Source organism: Populus trichocarpa, chromosome 11 (assembly GCF_000002775.5).
Source record: "Populus trichocarpa isolate Nisqually-1 chromosome 11, P.trichocarpa_v4.1, whole genome shotgun sequence".
Lineage (NCBI taxonomy): Eukaryota > Viridiplantae > Streptophyta > Magnoliopsida > Malpighiales > Salicaceae > Populus > Populus trichocarpa.
In genome coordinates this window covers 10,843,945-10,862,802 of record NC_037295.2, presented here as the reverse complement: position 1 = coordinate 10,862,802, position 18,858 = coordinate 10,843,945, and the positions used below count along the sequence as shown (strand labels likewise).

Here is an 18,858-nt window from a genome sequence, read left to right as displayed (position 1 = left end):
AGATTATCTAAAGACCCCTTACTCAGGCCATCCTTAATGAATTGTATTTTATCTTCACAGTTTATAGATATCATTCCTAAAGAACGACATTGTGCATTACAAGTCCATCTGGCACATCGGTGACAGACTTTCAGTCGTTTTGCACAACGTTTCTTTGCAAAAATGCTTTTACCTGTCCCAGGCATGTATGAAATGAAAGAATTAGAGGACTCACCTGATAATCGGACCTTTGCTTCAATTAGCCAGTGAATATCTTCAGGAATTCCATGATTCATTAACAACCTCAATCTTGCACACCTAACACGGTAAATTTTTATTTGGAGGCAAAGCGGGAAAATACTTTTTCAATTTTTCAAGAGTAGTGTCCATTTTCAAATGAGAATTGGAGAAGAGATTCAAAGAAGGGAGAAAGAGCAAAGAATTGCACAAATATATACACAGATATCACTTATTATGGGAAACTGAAAGAACCGACTTAAGTCACGGAGTACCGTTATCCGCCATTTGACCGGGGTGAGAGAGACTAGCAAAACAAAAATCACACGAAAAAGAAACACAAAACAATGTGAGAAAAAGAATCAATCTTTATATACAGGATCACTCAATTCAATAGAGTCATTTTCAACTGAAAAGTTGTCAAAGTAAACTTTCAAACGATGTCCATTTACCTTGAAAACATTGTCATTCTTTGGATTCTCGATATCACAGGCCCCATATGGATACACATGTTTCACAATAAAAGGACCGCTCCATCTTGATCTTAGTTTTCCAGGAAATAAATGGAGTCGAGAATTATAAAGCAAGACTTTTTGACCAACATTGAATGTTTTTCTCAGTATTTTCTTGTCATGAAACTTTTTGATTCTTGCTTTATGAATTCTTGAATTTTCATATGCATCATTTCTTATTTCCTTAAGCTCATTTATTTGTAATTTTTGTAGCTGACTAGCATCATCAAGGTTAGAATTGAAAGCTTTAATAGCCCAATAAGCTTTATGTTCAAGTTCCACAGGCAAGTGACAAGGTTTTCCATAGACTAGTCTATAAAGGTGACATACCTAATGATGTTTTATAAGCAGTTCGATAAGCCCAAAGTGCATCATTAAGTCTTAAAGACCAATCTTTTCTATTATGGTTCATTGTTTTCTCCAAGATCTGTTTGATCTCCCTATTAGCAAGCTCTACTTGTCCACTTGTCTAAGGGTGATAAAGGGTGGCAACTTTGTGTGTGATTCCATATTTCTTCATTAAAGACTCAAATGACTTGTTGCAGAAATGTGTTCCACCATCACTTATCATGGCTCAAGGGATTCCAAATCGACTCAAAATATTTTCTTTCAAAAACTTTATCACTGTTTTGTGGTCATTGTTTCGACTTAGAATTGCCTCTATCCATTTTGAAACATAATCTATTACGACTAATATGTACAAGAAACCAAATGATGGAGGAAATGGACCCATGAAATCTATACCCCAACAGTCAAAGATCTCAATGACAAGAATATGATTTAAAGGCATCATGTGACGTTTTGAAATAGATCCCAACTTTTGACAATTTTCACAAGTCTTGCAGAATGCATGTGAGTCCTTGAACATGGTAGGCCAGTAAAATCCACTTTGTAAGATTTTTGCAGTTGTCTTTCTTGATGAGAAATGACCCCCACATGCCTCAGAATGACAAAAATTAATGACACTACTTACCTCATTGTCAGGAATGCATCTTCGAAATATTTGATCAAGACAATATTTGAATAAATAAGGGTCATCCCAATAAAAGTTCTTCACTTCTTTCAAGAACTTTCTTTTGTCTTGGGTACTCCAATGAGCTGGCAATTGTCCTGAAACAAGAAAATTAACAATATTAGCAAACCAAGGCATTGTAGAGACAGAAAATAAAAATTCATCAGGAAAGTAGTCATCGATTGGTGTGATGTCAAATCTCGAATCTGTTGTCAATCTTGACAAATGATCTGCGACAACATTTTCGGTGCCTTTCTTGTCTTTGATTGTGATATCAAATTCTTGAAGTAACAAAATCCATCGCACCAATCTAGCCTTAGAATCTTTCTTAGAAAGAAGATATTTCAATGTTGCATGATCACTAAAAACAACAACATGTGAGCCAACAAGATAAGACCTGAATTTTACACATGCAAATACTATTGCAAGTCATTCTTTTTCAGTGGTGGTGTAATTCATTTGAGCACTATTTAAAGTTTTACTTGCATAGTAAATCACATAAGGTTTCTTATCTTTTCTTTGTCCTAAGACAGCACCCACGACATAATCACTAGCATCACACATAATTTCAAAAGGTAATGACCAAACAGGAGGTTGAATGACAGGAGCAGAAGTAAGCAAGTTTTTAAGTTTAACAAAGGCTTCTTCACAATGTTCAGTCCATTCAAAAATATTATCCTTTGTTAGAAGGTTACTCAAGGGCTTAGATATCACACTTAAATCTTTGATGAACCTTCTATAAAAATCAGCATGTCTTAAGAATGATCTTACATCTTTAATAGATTTTGGTGTTGGCAAGTTAGCAATTAACTCGATTTTAGATTTGTCAACCTCAATTCCTTTCGATGAAACAATGTGACCAAGTACAATGTTGTTTGTTACCATAAAGTGATATTTTTCCCAATTTAGTACAAGATTCTTCTCTTCATACCTGCTTAAAACCTTTTCTAAGTTAGTCAAACAATCATCAAATGAATCGCCAAAAACAGAAAAATTATCCATAAAAATTTCAAGAAAACGTTCAACTATATCACTAAATATACTGAGCATGCATCTTTGAAAAGTGGCTGGTGCATTACATAATCCAAAAGGCATCCTTCGATATGCAAAAGTACCAAATGGACATGTGAAAGTAGTCTTCTCTTGATCTTCCAATGCAATTTCAATTTGGTTGTAACCTGAATAGCCATCTAGGAAACAATAAAATTCATGACCTGCAACTCTTTCTAGGATTTGATCCATGAAAGGTAAAGGAAAATGATTTTTTCTAGTCATTGAATTAAGTTTTCCATAGTCAATGCACATGCGCCAACCAGTAATAGTCCTAGTTGGAAAATTAACTCATTTTTCTCATTTGTTATCACAGTGACTCCAGACTTCTTGGGTACAAATTGGGTAGGACTTACCCATTTGCTGTCAGAAATAGGATAAATGTTTCCATTATCTAGAAGCTTAATGACTTCATTTTTCACTACTTCTTTGATATTAGGATTAAGCCTTTGTTGCATTTCTCTGGAGGGTTTAGCATTTTCCTCCAAATAAATCCTGTGTGTGCAAATCAAAGGACTAATTCCTTTTATGTCAACTATGGTCCATCCTAATGCATTTTTATGGATTTTCAGAGTTTGTAATAACTTACCTTCTTGGTGTGCATTAAGTTTTGAAGAGATTATTACCGGAAAAGTTTTATTTTCTCCCAAAAATAAGTATTTGAGATTGAATGGTAACGACTTCAAATCAGGTTTTGGTGTTTGAACACTTGAAGGTATGGACTCAATTGATCGTGGTGGCAATTCCTTAATTTTTGGTCTCCAACTATTTACCTTTGATTCTTCCTAAAAATAAACCATTTGCAAATCATCAGATTCATCAATCTTAGTTTCACTAGAAGTGGTTTGAAATTGATTATGAACTAATTTTTCACTAAAGTTCACTTCCTGTAAATCATTATCATCTTCAGGTTGCTTGAAAATGTTGAAAATATTCATCTCCAAAGTCATGTTTCCAAAAGATAGCTTCATCAGTCCATTCCTACAATTAATCAATGCATTAGAAGTTGCAAGAAATGGACGTCCTAAAATAACAGGAAATGAATTACATGCTTCAACAAGTTGTGTGTCCAAGAGAATAAAATCCACAGGATAAATGAATTCATCGACTTGTACTAACACATCTTTAATTATTTCTCTAGGCACTTTTACAGATCTATCGGCAAGTAAAAGAGTTACAAAAGTTGGTTTTAACTCACCTAGATTGAGACTTTGAAAAATTAAATATGGAAGTAAATTCACACTAGCTCCAAGATCAAGTAAAGCTCTTTCAATTGTATGTTCTCCAATAAAGCATGAAATTATAGGACAACCAAGGTCTTTATATTTCAAAGCATTATTGTTCTGAAGAATGGCACTTGTTCTGCTAAAAGGCTTTCTTTTTCACATTTAGTTTTCTCTTCACAGTGCACAGATCTTTCAAAAATTTAGCATAAGAAGGAACCTTTTTAATAGCATCCAGCAATGGTATATTGATCCTTACCTGTTTGAAAGTTTCAAAGATTTCAGAGTTGTGATTGACTTTCCTTTGTTTGGTCATGGCATGAGGAAATGGAAGTGCTGACGAAGAATCAGTCTTTTCTTTACAATGTTGAGATTCAACCCCTTCCTTACCCTCAAAGATTGAGTCATCATCTTTCTCACAAGGTTCAAGAATGGGTTTTTCAATAACCTTACCACTGCGAAAAGTGATGACTGATTTGGCTTGATCCATGTGTTGGCTTCCAGAACTACTTGCATTCACATTGTATTGCCCCTTGGGATTTCATTGTGGTTGAGATGGAAACTTACCTTTCTCTTGAAAACTGAAAGCAGATGTCAATTTTGCAAGTGTATCTTTAAAATCTATCATGCTTTGAGCAAGTTGAGTGTTGATTGTCTCCTGCTTTTCAATGAATGCATGCAATGTTTCCTCAAGATTTCTTTTAGGAGGGGGAGAATAAGGAGGTGCATATCCATGAGAATTTTGGAAATTTTGGTGTACTTGAAACGGTGGCTGTGAAGTTTGTGCATTATTGTTATCACTCTTCCAATTGAAATTTGGGTGATTTCTCCAACCAGGGTTGTATGTTTGTGAGTATGGGTTATGATTGGGCCTTTGGAAACTGTTTAAAGCATGGGCTTGTTCATGGAGACATTCCTTAAAAGAAGGCAAAGTTGGATAGTCATTGGTTGAATGTTCATTGGTTTCACAGATTTGACACACAATGTCTTGAACAGATTTTAATTGACCACTCTTTTCCAATTCTAGTGCTTCGACTTTTCTAGCTAAAGATGCAAACTTCGCTTGGAGGTCATGATCTTCCCTAAGGTTGTACATTCCTCCACTAGATGTATGAGGTTGGGTTTTACTTGGTGCCTCATAAGTGTCTGTAGTGTCCTAATTTTGAGCATTTTCAGCTAGCAAGTCTAGGTACTCCATTGCTTCATTAGGGTCTTTATCGTCAAAAGTTCCATTGCACATCAATTCAACCATTTGCCTATCTCTAGGTGTTAATCCTTCATAAAAATGTGAAACCTGTAACAACCCGGCTTTCTAAGCCCAAAACAATAGTAAATTTATATATATATATATATATATATATATATATATATATATAATACACATGGTGCCGGTAATCAAAGAACTTGAATCCTCACATCATCAAAATACAATCCATACAATCAACAGTTCATTCAAAAGCGAATCTTACACAAACACATAATATTAAGGTTGCATGATTTGAAGTTCATATTAAAAATTTATATACATGGACATGAGTTTGCACTCTTATACTTCTAATAGCCATCACAAATTTTAAACAAAAGGATCTAATAAAAGTTATACATTCAGTACATTGATCCCTACAAAATACATTGTGATTTAGAATGCATCTACTTAATTCCTTGCAAAAGTAGGTTCCCGTGTATCGGGTATCCTAGACATCTCGTTGGTGTGACGTCCCTGCAGCAGTACAAAACATTTAAGAGAAAACAAATACTTAATAATAATAATAATGGTAACTAACAGCCTAGCAATTAAATAAGCATTAACATTTATAATTTCTTCATGTATTTGATGTAACAATTAGTAGTACATATAGATACACAAGTTTTCAAATGCCATTCGCCGAAACTAGTCGTTTATTTGTCCCGGCTATCCATCCGGATTCCATAGCGATAGCTGCGTCGCTGCCAATCCTAAAATCGGCAGCCGAAACTACATCGCTACCGATCAAGGAATCGGCAGCGAAACTGGGTCGCTGCCGATTTCTGTATCGGCAGCGAAGACTGCATCGCTGTCGATCCAGAATCGGCAGCGGAAACTGCGTCGCTGCCGATTTCTGTATCGGCAGCGGAAACTAGGTCGCTGCCGATTTCTGTATCGGCAGCGAATATTGTGTCGCTGCCGATCCAGAATCGGCAGCGGAACTGCGTCGCTGCCGATCCACAATCAGCAGCGAAATCATCCCTTTTTAACCCGGCCATCCATTCGGACGCCATTAGCCAAAGCTAATCATTCTTTGTCCCGGCCATCCATTCGGATGCCATTAGCCGAAGCTAATCACTCTTTGTCCCGGCCATCCGTTTGGATGCCATTAGCCGAAGCTAATCAGTCCTTCATCCCGGCCATCCATTCGGACGCCATTAGCCAAAGCTAATCATTCTTTGTCCCGGCCATCCGTTTGGATGCCATTAGCCGAAGCTAATCAGTCTTTTGTCCCGGCCATCCATTCGGATGCCATTAGCCGAAGCTAATCACTCTTTTATCAACAATTAAGCGTTCGACAATTTAATATCGGTTCTAACAATATGGTAGTACTCAAGTTAAAATATTCCAAGGTTCAACGTATGAAAAAAGAAAGGTGCAAGTCACCTACCTGCTCCACCTGTGGGTCGTTCCTGTCTTGATGATGGTCCAATCCCGACCGCACCACCTAAGACATCAATGGTCACAAATCAGCACAGTTGTATTTATTTTATTTTTGAATCACATTCATCATCACACTTATTTCAATAGTTCATATGTTCACATTCAAGTGTTCCCTATTTTACACCATCATATCATGAAATTGTTATTAGCATTTAAGTCATTCCTGCCTAGGAGGCTTATTGTAGGAATCGGCAGCGAGAACTGGTTCGCTGCGGGCTGCCCAATTCGGCAGCGAGAACTAGTTCGCCGCAGGCTGCCAGTTCGGCAGCGAGAACTGCACCGCTGTTGGCGCCACAGTTTCGCTGCACAACGCACAACTCGGCAGCGAATATCACTTCGCTGCAGGAGGTTCAGCTGCGGCAGCGAAACAGAATTTCGCTGCGCAACACACAAATCGGCAGCGAATATCAAATCGCTGCAGGAGGTTCAGTTGCGTCAGCGAAACAGAATTTCGCTGCGCAACACACAAATCGGCAGCAAATATGAATTCGCTGCAGCAGGTTCAGTTGCGTCAGCGAAACAGAATTTCGCTGCGCAACACACAAATCGGCAGCGAATATCAAATCGCTGCAGCAGGTTCAGTTGCGGCAGCGAAACAGAATTTTGCTACGCAACACACAAATCGGCAGCGAATATTAATTCGCTGCCGCAGGTTCAGTTGCGGCAGCGAAACAGAATTTCGCTGCGCAACACACAAATCGGCAGCGAATATCAAATCGCTGCAGGAGGTTCAGTTGCGTCAGCGAAACAGAATTTCGTTGCGCAACACACAAATCAGCAGCGAATATTAATTCGCTGCAGCAGGTTCAGTTGCGTCAGCGAAACAGAATTTCACTGCGCAACACACAAATCGGCTGCGAATTGATAGGTTCAGTTGCGGCAGCGAAACAGAATTTCGCTGCGCAACACACAAATCGGCAGTGAATATCAATTCGCTGCAGCAAGTTCAGTTGCGGCAGCGAAACAGAATTTCGCTGCGCAACACACAAATCGGCAGCGAATATCAATTCGCTGCAGGAGGTTCAGTTGCGGCAGCGAAACAGAATTTCGCTGCGCAACACACAATCAGGAGCATCAATTTCAGCACAATCATCACAGTAGAACACATTAATTCCAGCAACAATCATCACAGCAGAACACATTAATTCCAGCAACAACATCACATTAATGTCAGCAACAACATCACATTAATTTCAGCAACAATCATCACAGCAGAACATATTAAGTCCAGCAACAACATCACAACAGAACACATTAATTACCCCCTAGTTAAAGCCAGCCCTCTACCATGATTTGTTAGATGTTCTGAAATTGACTTTATTTCACTTTTGTTTGCTTGTTCTCTTGGTTAATTTCAGCTTCCTTCACAGCTGGCTTAGGGCTTAGATCAATTCTTTTCTTAGGGTTTTTCTTCTTCATTTTCGTTTTTGATCTTACGGGGGAGAGGAAGAGAGTTTCATGACCCATACCTTCTGAATTTAACTAAGTTTGAGGAAGGTTTGACACTATTCAGCTGCTGGTTCTCCTCCTTCTTCTTCCTCTCACGTTTTCCAGCTCTCTTTTTCCTCTCCTCTATGCAGCTGCCCACTCCTCTCTCAAGGTCTCATCTCTCCCTCACAAGTTCACAAAGTAATCTCTACTAGTCTGATTCATGTTTCTGTTGTGAAAGGGGAAGGGAAGAACGGCATGCAGCTGCTGGATTTGGAAGAAGATGGGTCATTCTCTCTCCCCTCTTTGTATTTATACTACCCATCCAATGAAATGGGTTGTTTGGGGGTTGGTTTAGGTGTGTCCTTATCCTTGTTTGGTTTATCTAAAATCAGTTTTACCCCTCCCTCCCAGCTCTGCGTCACTGTTCATTGAGAAATCGGCAGCGAAAACTGCGTCGCTACCGATTTCTGTATCGGGAGTGAAGGCTGCGTCGCTGCCAAGTCCAAAATCGGCAGCGAAAACTGCATCGCTGCCGATTTCTGCATCGGCAGCGAAAACTGCGTCGCTGCCAAGTCCAGAATCGGCAGCGAAAATTGCATCGCTGCCGATTTCTGCATCGGCAGCGAAAACTGCGTCGCTGCCAAGTCCAGAATCGGCAGCGAAAACTGCATCGCTGCCAAGTCCAGAATCGGCAGCGAAAACTGCGTCGCTGCCGATTTCTGCATCGGCAGCGAAAACTGCGTCGCTGCCGATTTCTGCATCGGCAGCGAAAACTGCATTCATCATCATCTCTCTCTCTCTAAATATAAATATATTTTCCTTTGAGTGTTTACAAAACCAATCTCCATGTTTCAAACCATGATGAGGGCAAGTATTAAGCAAGTCTCGATACCTATCCCAGCATTGGTAAAATGTTTCTCCTGGTTTTGAGTGAAAGTGATGATTTGTCTTTTGAAAGAGTTTATTCTATGAGATGGAAAATACTTCTTTAAAAATTGTTGTTGCATTTCATCCCAAACACGAATGGATCCTGGTCTCAAATTTTGTAGCCATGTTTTAGCTTTATCTTTTAATGAAAAAGGAAAAAGCTTTAATCTAATGGTGTTTATGCTACAATTTGAGTCATTATAGGTGTTACAAACCTCCTCAAATTTCTTTAAATGCAAATATGGATTTTCTAAATCTAAGCCATGAAAAGAAGGTAAAAGTTGAATAATTTCTGGCTTAAAATTAAAATGAGATGCATGAGGAGGAAAAACTATGCATGAGGGTGCACTTGTTCTTGTGGGATTCATGTGGTCTTTAAGTGTTCTAACACGATTATTCTTATTATTCTCATTATGAAGCGACTGATTATCTTCTTCGGCTATATTTTCTGAAAATGATGAGGATACCCTACAAAGTCTACCATTTAATGTACGTGACCAAACTCTCATGCACATGTAGGAAGAGAATAAAAGGAAGAAGAAAACAAAAGAAACAAAGTTAGATACAAGAAAAGTGAAAAGTGAAAAGAGAAAATAAAATAAATATTATAATTTATACTAGAATTACCTCCCCAGTAACGGCGCCAAAAACTTGACACGACCAAAAGATTGATGTCTTCTCTCAAGTGCAGGAGTGTCGAAGTAATAAATAACCTGGCAAGACCGGGGTCGAACCATAGGGAGGTTAACTATATAAATTATAAATAACAACAACAACAACAACAACAACAACAATAATAATAATAATAATAAGAAGAAAAAGTTGATGAGAACTTTGAGATGGAAGATTAATATGAGGATTAAACAATGATAAAAGCAATTGTCAAGGTTAGAGGATCCACTAATGGTATTTCAAACAAGTATAGTATAAACTCTTATTATTCAACTGGAAACCACACACAAAAGAGGTTCCAATCGGATTATAAATTGTTAACATGATTACATTAGTTATCTTATTCGAATAATGCTGATACTTGTAAATGTTGTCAGGCATTCATGATTATAACTTATGTTAACAACAAATCAAGTTCCTTTCATAGCACAGGTGTTGGTTATACCATACGCTTTGGGCTATGAAAGTGCCAAGTATTTGTTGTACCAAGGGTTATACAATATAAATCTAGATTAACCATTTAACAAGTAAAGTATTAAAAGTGAACAAGATAACAAATGTAAAACATGTTAGTATCAAACATTAAGGTCCATGTTGAATTTATACTATACTTATTCTTACACCATTAGTGTAACCTTTTCACCTTGACATAATAAACTTAGCTAAACATAATGAAGAAGAGAAACATAAATAAACAAGATAAGAACATAAGTAAGATATAAGTTAACTAAGTAAAGGAAAGAAAATGAAAAGCATAAACAAGAGATTAATATAAACAAAACTTGAGCATTACAAAAATATAAAGAGAGAGCAAGAACATGATATTGATCTGGAAACCAAGATGCCTAAATGCATGGCAAATGCCTCCTTTTATAGGCCAAAATTTAGAATTATTGATTTGATGACTAATTGTTGAGTGGGTGGCCACATCTTTACTTGGTGACAATCCTTATCTTTTTGTCTGAACAAAACGTCATTGATAACGTCAGAATTTGAACAGACTTAAATCATGAAAGTTCTAGGAAATTGTCTCAGCTTTCCAACAAAAAAAAATCTGTGCATTTGGACTTCTAGAACTCGAGATATGGGCTGAACACTGAATAGTATCTGGGCTGCAGGACAGATTCCGACTTCTCCGTTGTTGCTAAGATTTGGACTTCCAAACAATAGAATTGAGTCTTGCACTCCCCATGATTGTTTTAGGCCTATGTCTTAGCTTTCTAGCCATATAAACCAAATTGAAATCCAAGATCTACAGCTCTAGATATGACCCAATGACTGAACAGTGTTCCAGTTTGGACTAAACCAGCATCTCTTTTCTAAGTTTAACCCTCTCTTTGTCTTTTCAATTTCAGTAGTTCAACTCATTAATCAATCCTTTGATTTATGTGATAGGCCTGCATTTAAGATGAACATTTACCATAAATTAAAGGTATCTTATAGTATCAGACATGTTAGTATAAAACATGCTCTAGTTCAGGAGTTAGTGATACTTCAAGTGCAAAATGATGATATAAAACCTTGATAAAAATTCACTTTTAAGTACTAATCACAAGATATTAATAAACCTTCTTTTTATGTGCTCAATGTATGAAAACATAGATGATGGGGTTTTTATTGGAAAAAAAACAATATTATGTTCTAATGTTTTTCTAATGTTAACTTCCTTGGGTTGAGATTATTATCTTTTTTTTTCTTTTTTTTAATATATATACATATAACTTAAAATACAATGCATCTTTAACCCATGTAACAAGCTTTCAGCTAATGACTCCCAGACTAGTTGGTCTTAGGGCATTAGGTGTTGAGACACCCCTTCGAGCTTAGTAACTCGGGTTGCAGATACTGATACGTAGATAGTGGAATGTTTGATTCCCTTAAACTTTTCTTCTTAACCCATGTAACAAGCACTGTGCCAATAGCTTCCAAGTTAGTTGACTTTAGGGTATTAAGTATTAAAACACCCCTTCAAGCTTAATTGCTTAGGATAGGGAGGTTACGAAACCAAACTTATCTATGTTTTTATTATCATCAATATTATCAATTTTTTTTGTTTTTTTTGCAAATTATATACTATCTATTTCCCTTAGTTGTTACCTTTAACAAAAGAACATAAATAATGTAATAATCCAATGTGCAACCCACAATCATATGTTACAGTGTGGGTGTGAAAATGAAGGTTTAAAAATACTTGTTAAATGAGTATATGAGCAGAATCAAGTGATAACAATGCGAGAGTTTGTAAACCTGAATATTTCAAGAAGTATTCTGATAGACCTTGTTAAGAATGTTTACTAAGATGCGTCTCAAGAGGTCACTAAAATTCCTCCTTTACTCTGTCATCCTAGTAACACATTTTTGCAAATGGTTTTAAAAATAGAAAACACAATTAGTTAATTTTTTTTCTTAATATCAACTACTACCCTCTCCCCCCAACCAAAACGAGACATTGTCCTCAATGTTCTAAGGTAGAAAGATAGAGTATAGAAGACATCACCTGAAACAGTGAACACTGACAAACCTGAAACACACTTAAACAAATATAAGAAATAACAAAACAAAATAATATGCTATTAATAAAACCAATAGACACAAGGTTTCACAAATGAATGCTCAAATCCAATCTAAAGCTTTTTACGGCTTTCCATAGTTGACAAATTTATGTGACTCATGAAGGGATTAATTACAAGGATGAAAGACTGTAGTTGGTCAATCAATTGTTCAGCAGTAGCAGCAGAGATTATGATTTGTCGTGCCGAAGATGTTAGAAATTTTTGTTCCACAGCTTGATCAAGAAAAGACAACAAATTATCATAAAAACCATTAACATTTAACAAACCTATAGGTTTATGGTGAATGTGCAGTTGGGCCCAAGAGGAAATATGAAAGATCTCTTTCAATGTGCCCAGACCACCTAGTAAGGCAATGAAGGCGTCATCATGGTTAAACATTGCATTCATTCGATCAGACATTGTGGAGACCTGTAGTTCCTCTCCAATTGTTTTGCCAATGATGTCCCCTTTTGCTAAAGCTTCGGGGACGACCCCCAAAACTTTATTGCCTCCTAAAAATGCAGCTATTGACACAACCCCCATTAACCCAAGGCTGCCTCCTCCATTCACTAAATGAATCTTTCTCTCAGCTAGTACCTGACCAAGATGATTTGCTAATTCTAAAAACTCTTTTTCTTTCCCAAGACTGAATCCACCGAAAACACAAATATTTCTTATATGATTACTTGAGGAACCTGACATTTCTACACTCTTCTATATCTGTTGAATGTGTGGGTTGAGTAGAAATGAAGGGAAGGAAGAGAAGATTTTATAGATGAGAAATTGAAAATGCAATCATACCACCTATATGTAGGCCAGCTGGAGTCTCTCTCTCTCTCTCTCTCTCTCTCGTTCTTTTTAAAACATGTGTATGTACAAGTAGTTGTGATTGTAGCTCACATCTTCCCTTGGTTTTACGTCCAAGAATGGCTTAAACACCCTCAATGAGTCGGGGATAAGCTTCCCATCTAGTTTTCTTAAAAATTGACAAACATGGTCTTTTTTAGTCAGATTCCCAAGACTATGACGAGCATGTTCTTTATAAAAATTGGGTTATAAATCAAGAATTGCACAATGCACATCTCCACCAGGATACGTCTCAAAAGTCAATAGAAGATTATTTAAAGATTCCTTATGTTTTGAAATAAATCTTGACTTTTGACAATTTTCACAAGCTTTGCAGAACACATGTGTGTCTTTGAACATAGTGGGCCAATAAAATCCACTTTGTAAGATTTTGCAGTTGTCTTTTTTGATGAGAAATGACCCCCACGTGCCTCAGAATGACAGAATTTAATGACACTACATACCTCATTGTCAAGAATGTATTTTCAAAATATTTGATCAGGTCAATATTTAAATAAGTAAGGGTCATCCCAATAAAAGTTCTTCACTTCGTTTAAAAACTTTCTTTTTTCTTGGATACTCCAATGAGCTGGCAAATCTCCTGTTGCAAGAAAATTGACAAAATTAGCAAACCAAGGCATTGGACTAAGAGAAAGTAAGGATTCGTCAGGAAGTAATCATCGATTGGTGGGAAGTCAGATGTCGAATTTATTGTCAATTTTGACAAATGATCTATGACAACATTGTCGGTGCCTTTCTTGTCCTTGATTTCTTCTTCCTGTAAATCATTATGATCTCCAGGTTGCTTGCAAATGTTGAAAATATTAATCTCCAATGTCATGTTTCCAAAAGATAACTTCATCACTCCATTCCTACAATTAATTAATGCATTAGAAGTTGCAAGAATGGATTTTCTAGTTCTAAGCCATGAAAAGAAGGTAAAAGTTGAATGATGTCTGGCTTAAAATTGAAGTGAGATGCATCAGGAGGGAAAACTATACATAAGGGTGCACTTGTTCTTGTAGGATTCATGTGGTCTCTAAGTGTTCTAACTCGATTATTCTCATTATTCTCATTATGAAGTGACTGATTATCTTCTTCGGCCATATTTTTTGAAAATGATGAGGATACCCTATAAAGTCTACCACTTAATGTACGTGACCAAACTCTCATGCACGTGTAGGAAGAGAATAAAAGGAAGAAAAAAAGAGGAAACAAAACAAAACAAAAGAAACAAAAGTTGGATAAAGGAAAGAAAAGAAAAGACAATAAAATAAAATATATAATTTATACAGTAATTTACCTCCCCGGCAACGGCACCAAAAACTTGACACGATCATAGAGTTGATGCCTTCTCTCAAGTGCAGGAGTGTCAAAGTAATAAATAACCTGACAAGACCAAGGTTGAACCATAGGGAGGTGAACTATATAAATTACAAATAATAAAATGATATTGGTGTTGAAGAGAACTTTGAGATGTGATAATGATGAAAAGATTAAACAATGATAAAACAATTGTCAAGGTTAGAGGATCCACTAATGGTATTTCAAAGAAGTATAGTATAAACTCTTTTTATTACTCAACTGGAAACCACACACAAAGGAGGTTCCAATCGGATTATAAATTGTTAACATGATTACATTAGTTATCTTATTCGAATAATGATAATACTTGTAAATGTTGTCAGGTATTCATGATGTTAATTTATGTTAATAGCAAATCAAGTTCCTTTCATAGCACAGGTGTCGGTTATACCATACAATTGGGGTATGAAAGTGTCAAGTATTTGTTGTACCAAGGGTTATACAACATAAATCTAGATTAACCATTTCACAAGCAAAGTATTAAGAGTGAATAAGATAACAGATACAAAACATGTTAGTATCAAACATTAAAGTCCATGTTGAGTTTATATAATACTTATTCTTACACCATTAGTGCACCCTTTCACCTGGGAGGAAACTGGGAGGAACACATGGCATTGGTGGAGTTCACGTATAACAATAGTCACCAAGCCACAAAAAGGATTGCCCCATATGAAGCCTTGTATGGTAGGAGGTGCAGAACTCCTTTGTGTTGGGAGGAAATTGGGGATCGGAAGTTATATGGCGCGGAGTTGGTCCAAGTCACCACGGAGAAAGTGAGAACTATCAGGGATCGCATCAAAGCCGCACAGGATATACAGAAGAAGTATGCTGATGTGAGGAGAAGACCTCTTGAGTTCTGTACGGGGGACCAGGTGTTCTTGAAGGTAGCCCCATGGAAGAACATGTTACGGTTTGGATTGAAAGGGAAGTTAACTCCCAGCTTCATCGGACCCTTCAAAATCTTACAGCGAGTAGGACCAGTAGCCTACAAAGTGGACTTGCCCCCACAGTTAGCCAAGGTCCATGATGTGTTCCATGTCTCCCTGTTAAGGAAGGCTGACGTGGATCCCGCTCGAGTTCTACCCCAGGTTCCAATAGAAGTGAAGGAAGACTTAACACTGGAAATGAGGCCCATAAGGATACTAGATCAGGAAGTGAAGGAGCTACGGAACAAAAAGATCCCCATCGTCAGAATCTTATGGCGAAATGCTCAAATAGAAGAGGAAACTTGGGAGAGGGAGGCTGAGATGAGGAAAAAGTACCCCGATTTATTTGAACTACCAAGTATGGAGTGTGAAACCCCTTAAATTTCGAGGACGAAATTCATATTAAAGGGGGGGAGAATGTAAACACCCAAGAGAAAATATATGTATATATATATATATGAATTGATGACGCAGTTTTCGCTGCCGATTTCTGCATCGGCAGCAACGCAGTTTCTGTTTCAAAAAAAAATTAATTAACTTAAGGAGCTGGGAGGGAGGGGTAAAACCGGTTTTAGATAAACCTAAACAAGGATAAGGACACATCTAAACCAACCCCCAAACAACCCACCTCATTTCATGGGGAGTATAAATACAAGGAGGAGAGAGATAGGATGATCCATCCTTTTCCCAAAACAGCAGCTGCATGTCGTTCTTCCCTTCCTCTTTCACAGCAGAAACCTAAACCAAACCAGTAGAGAGTGCCTTGTGAACGTGTGAGGGAAAGATGAGACCTCGAGAGAAGATTGGACAGCTGCCTAGAGGAAAGGAAAAAGAAGGCTGGAAAACGTGAGAGGAAGAAGGAGGAGAACCAGAAGGAGAAGAGAAAGAATAGTGTCAAACCTTCCTCAAACTTAGTTAGATTCAAAAGGTATGGGTCATGAAACTCCCTTCCTCTTCTCCTTAAGACCAGAAACGGAAATGAAGAAGAAAACCCTCAGGAAATTGACCTAAGACCTAAGCTAGCTGTGAAGGAAACTGAAATTAACTAGGAGAACAAGGAAACAGAAATGAAATGAAGCCAATTTCAGAACATCTAACAAAGAAAAATGAATAAAATGGAAATAACAAATCATGGTAGAGGGCTGACTTTAACTATGGGGTTGGCCAGCATGCATGTGTGTGTTCTGCTGGGATTTTGTTGAAGGATTAGGTGCTCAAATTGATGGTTTCAATGTGTGTGTTCTGCTGGAACTTAGTGACAGTGTATATGCTGGGGTTGTTACAGCATGTGTGGTGCCTGTTCATGCCGAATTGTGTGTTGTGCAGCGAAACTCTGATTCGCTGCAGAAACTGTGTCAGTTGCAGCGAATTAGCATTTGCTGCCGAAACTGAGTTGTCTGCAGCGAATTTGTGATTCGCTGCCGAAACTGAGTCTTCTGCAGCGAAATAGTATTCGCTGCCGAATTGTGTGTTGTGCAGCGAAACTCTGATTCGCCGCCGAAACTGTGTCAGCTACAACGAATTAGCTTTTGCTGCCGAAACTGAGTTGTCTGCAGCGAATTTGTGATTCGCTGCCGAAACTGAGTCTTCTGCAACGAAATAATATTCGCTGCCGAATTGTGTGTTGTGCAGCGAAACTCTGATTCGCTGTCGAAACTGTGTCAGCTGCAGCGAATTAGCATTTGCTGCCAAAACTGAGTTGTCTGCAGCGAATTTGTGATTCGCTGCGGAAACTGAGTCTTCTGCAGCGACTTAGCATTCGCTGCCGAGTTGTGTGTTGTGCAGCAAAACTGTGATTCGCTGCCGAAACTGTGTTGGTTGCAGCGAATTAGCATTAGCTGCCGAAACTGAGTCTTCTGCAGCGAATTAACATTCGCTGCCGAATTATGTGTTGTGCAGCGAATTTGTGATTCGCTGCCGAAACTGTGTCTACTGCAGCGAATTAGCATTCGCTGCCAAAACTGAGTCTTCTGCAGCGAATTAGCATTCGCTGCCGAATTGTGAGTTGTGCAGCGAATTTGTGATTCGCTGCCGAAACTGTGTCGACTGCAGCGAATTAGCATTCGCTGCCGAAACTGAGTTGTCTGCAGCAAATTTGTGATTCGCTGCCGAAACTGAGTCTTCTGCAGCGAATTAGCATTCGCTGCCGAATTGTGTGTTGTGTAGTGAAATTGTGATTCGCTGCTGAAACTATGTTGGCTGCAGCGAATTAGCATTCGCTGCCGAAACTTAGTATTCTGCAGCGAATGCTAATTCGCTGCCGAATTGTGTGTTCTGCAGCGAATTTGTGATTCGCTGCCGAAACTGTGTCGTCTGCAGCGAATTAACAATTCGCTGCCGAGTGGCGTATTCTGCAGCGAACTTGCGATTCACTACCAAAGTGGAGTTGTCTGCAGCGAATCGTTGCCGAAGTCGAGTTGGCTGCAGCGAATTGTGATTCGCTGGCGAAATTGAGCTGTCTGCTACGAGTTAGCATTTACTGCCGAAATTGTGGCGCCAGCAGGGAAGCAGTTCTCGCTACCGAATTGGCTGCCAGCAGCGAAGCAGTTCTCGCTGCTGAATTGGCTGCGTGCAGCGAAACAGTTCTCGCTGCCGAATTGGGCAGCCTGCAGCGAACCAGTTCTCGCTGCCGATTTCTACAATAAGCCTCCTAGGTAGAAATGACTTAAATGCTAGTAACAATTTCATGGTATGATGGTGTAAAATGTGGAACACTTGAATGTCAACATATGAACTCTTGAAATAAGTGTGGTGACGAATGTGATTCAAAAATACAAATGTACTGATTTGTGACCATTGATGTCTTAGGTGGTGCGGTTGGGATTGGACCATCGTCAAGACAAGACAACCCACAGGTGGAGCAGGTAGGTGACTTGCACCTTCTTCTTTTTTATATACGTTGAATAATAAAATACTTTATCATGAATGTTACCATATTGCGTTAGAACAGATATTAGATCGTCGAACGCTTATGTGAAACCCTGGAAATTTATAATTTAAATATGCAGATGCGTAAACCCTCATGTAAACGTAAGACTGAAAGTGGTAATATTTCAATGAGTAATGGAAACCAAGATTTGAAATAATAGATAAATAATGATCTATAATGGAAAAGATGACCTCCATAAAATGAATTTTGATTTAGAATTCATAAGGACAGAGAAACTGGTAACGTGTTTTGATGGATAAGATAATGAGAAAAATGACAAAATATTTCTAGGAAATAAGTGAGGTAATAAAGAATACATTATAATAAAGGATAATGCCATGAAAAGGGTAGGACTGAAGGTGCAAACACCGATTAAAATTAGTGATGTTATTTTAAAACGGTAATAAGCCCGATAAATAAATAAAGGTGGAAATTCTAAAATGAATATATTCCAAAATAATAAAATGACCTTAAAGGGTTAGAAGGACAATTGATATGATTTTAT

At 37.9% G+C, this 18,858-nt stretch overlaps 1 long non-coding RNA gene across 1 annotated transcript; it reads right to left on the bottom strand.

Annotated features, from left to right (window-relative positions):
* Positions 1-5,592: 5,592 nt before the first annotated feature.
* On the bottom strand, positions 5,593-8,330 carry LOC127904042 (uncharacterized). The gene is made up of 3 exons (XR_008056842.1): positions 8,172-8,330; positions 6,650-6,706; positions 5,593-5,733 (listed from the first exon to the last, which is right to left on the bottom strand). It is a non-coding gene; the product is annotated as an uncharacterized LOC127904042 (long non-coding RNA).
* Between the last annotated feature and the right edge of the window lie 10,528 nt (positions 8,331-18,858).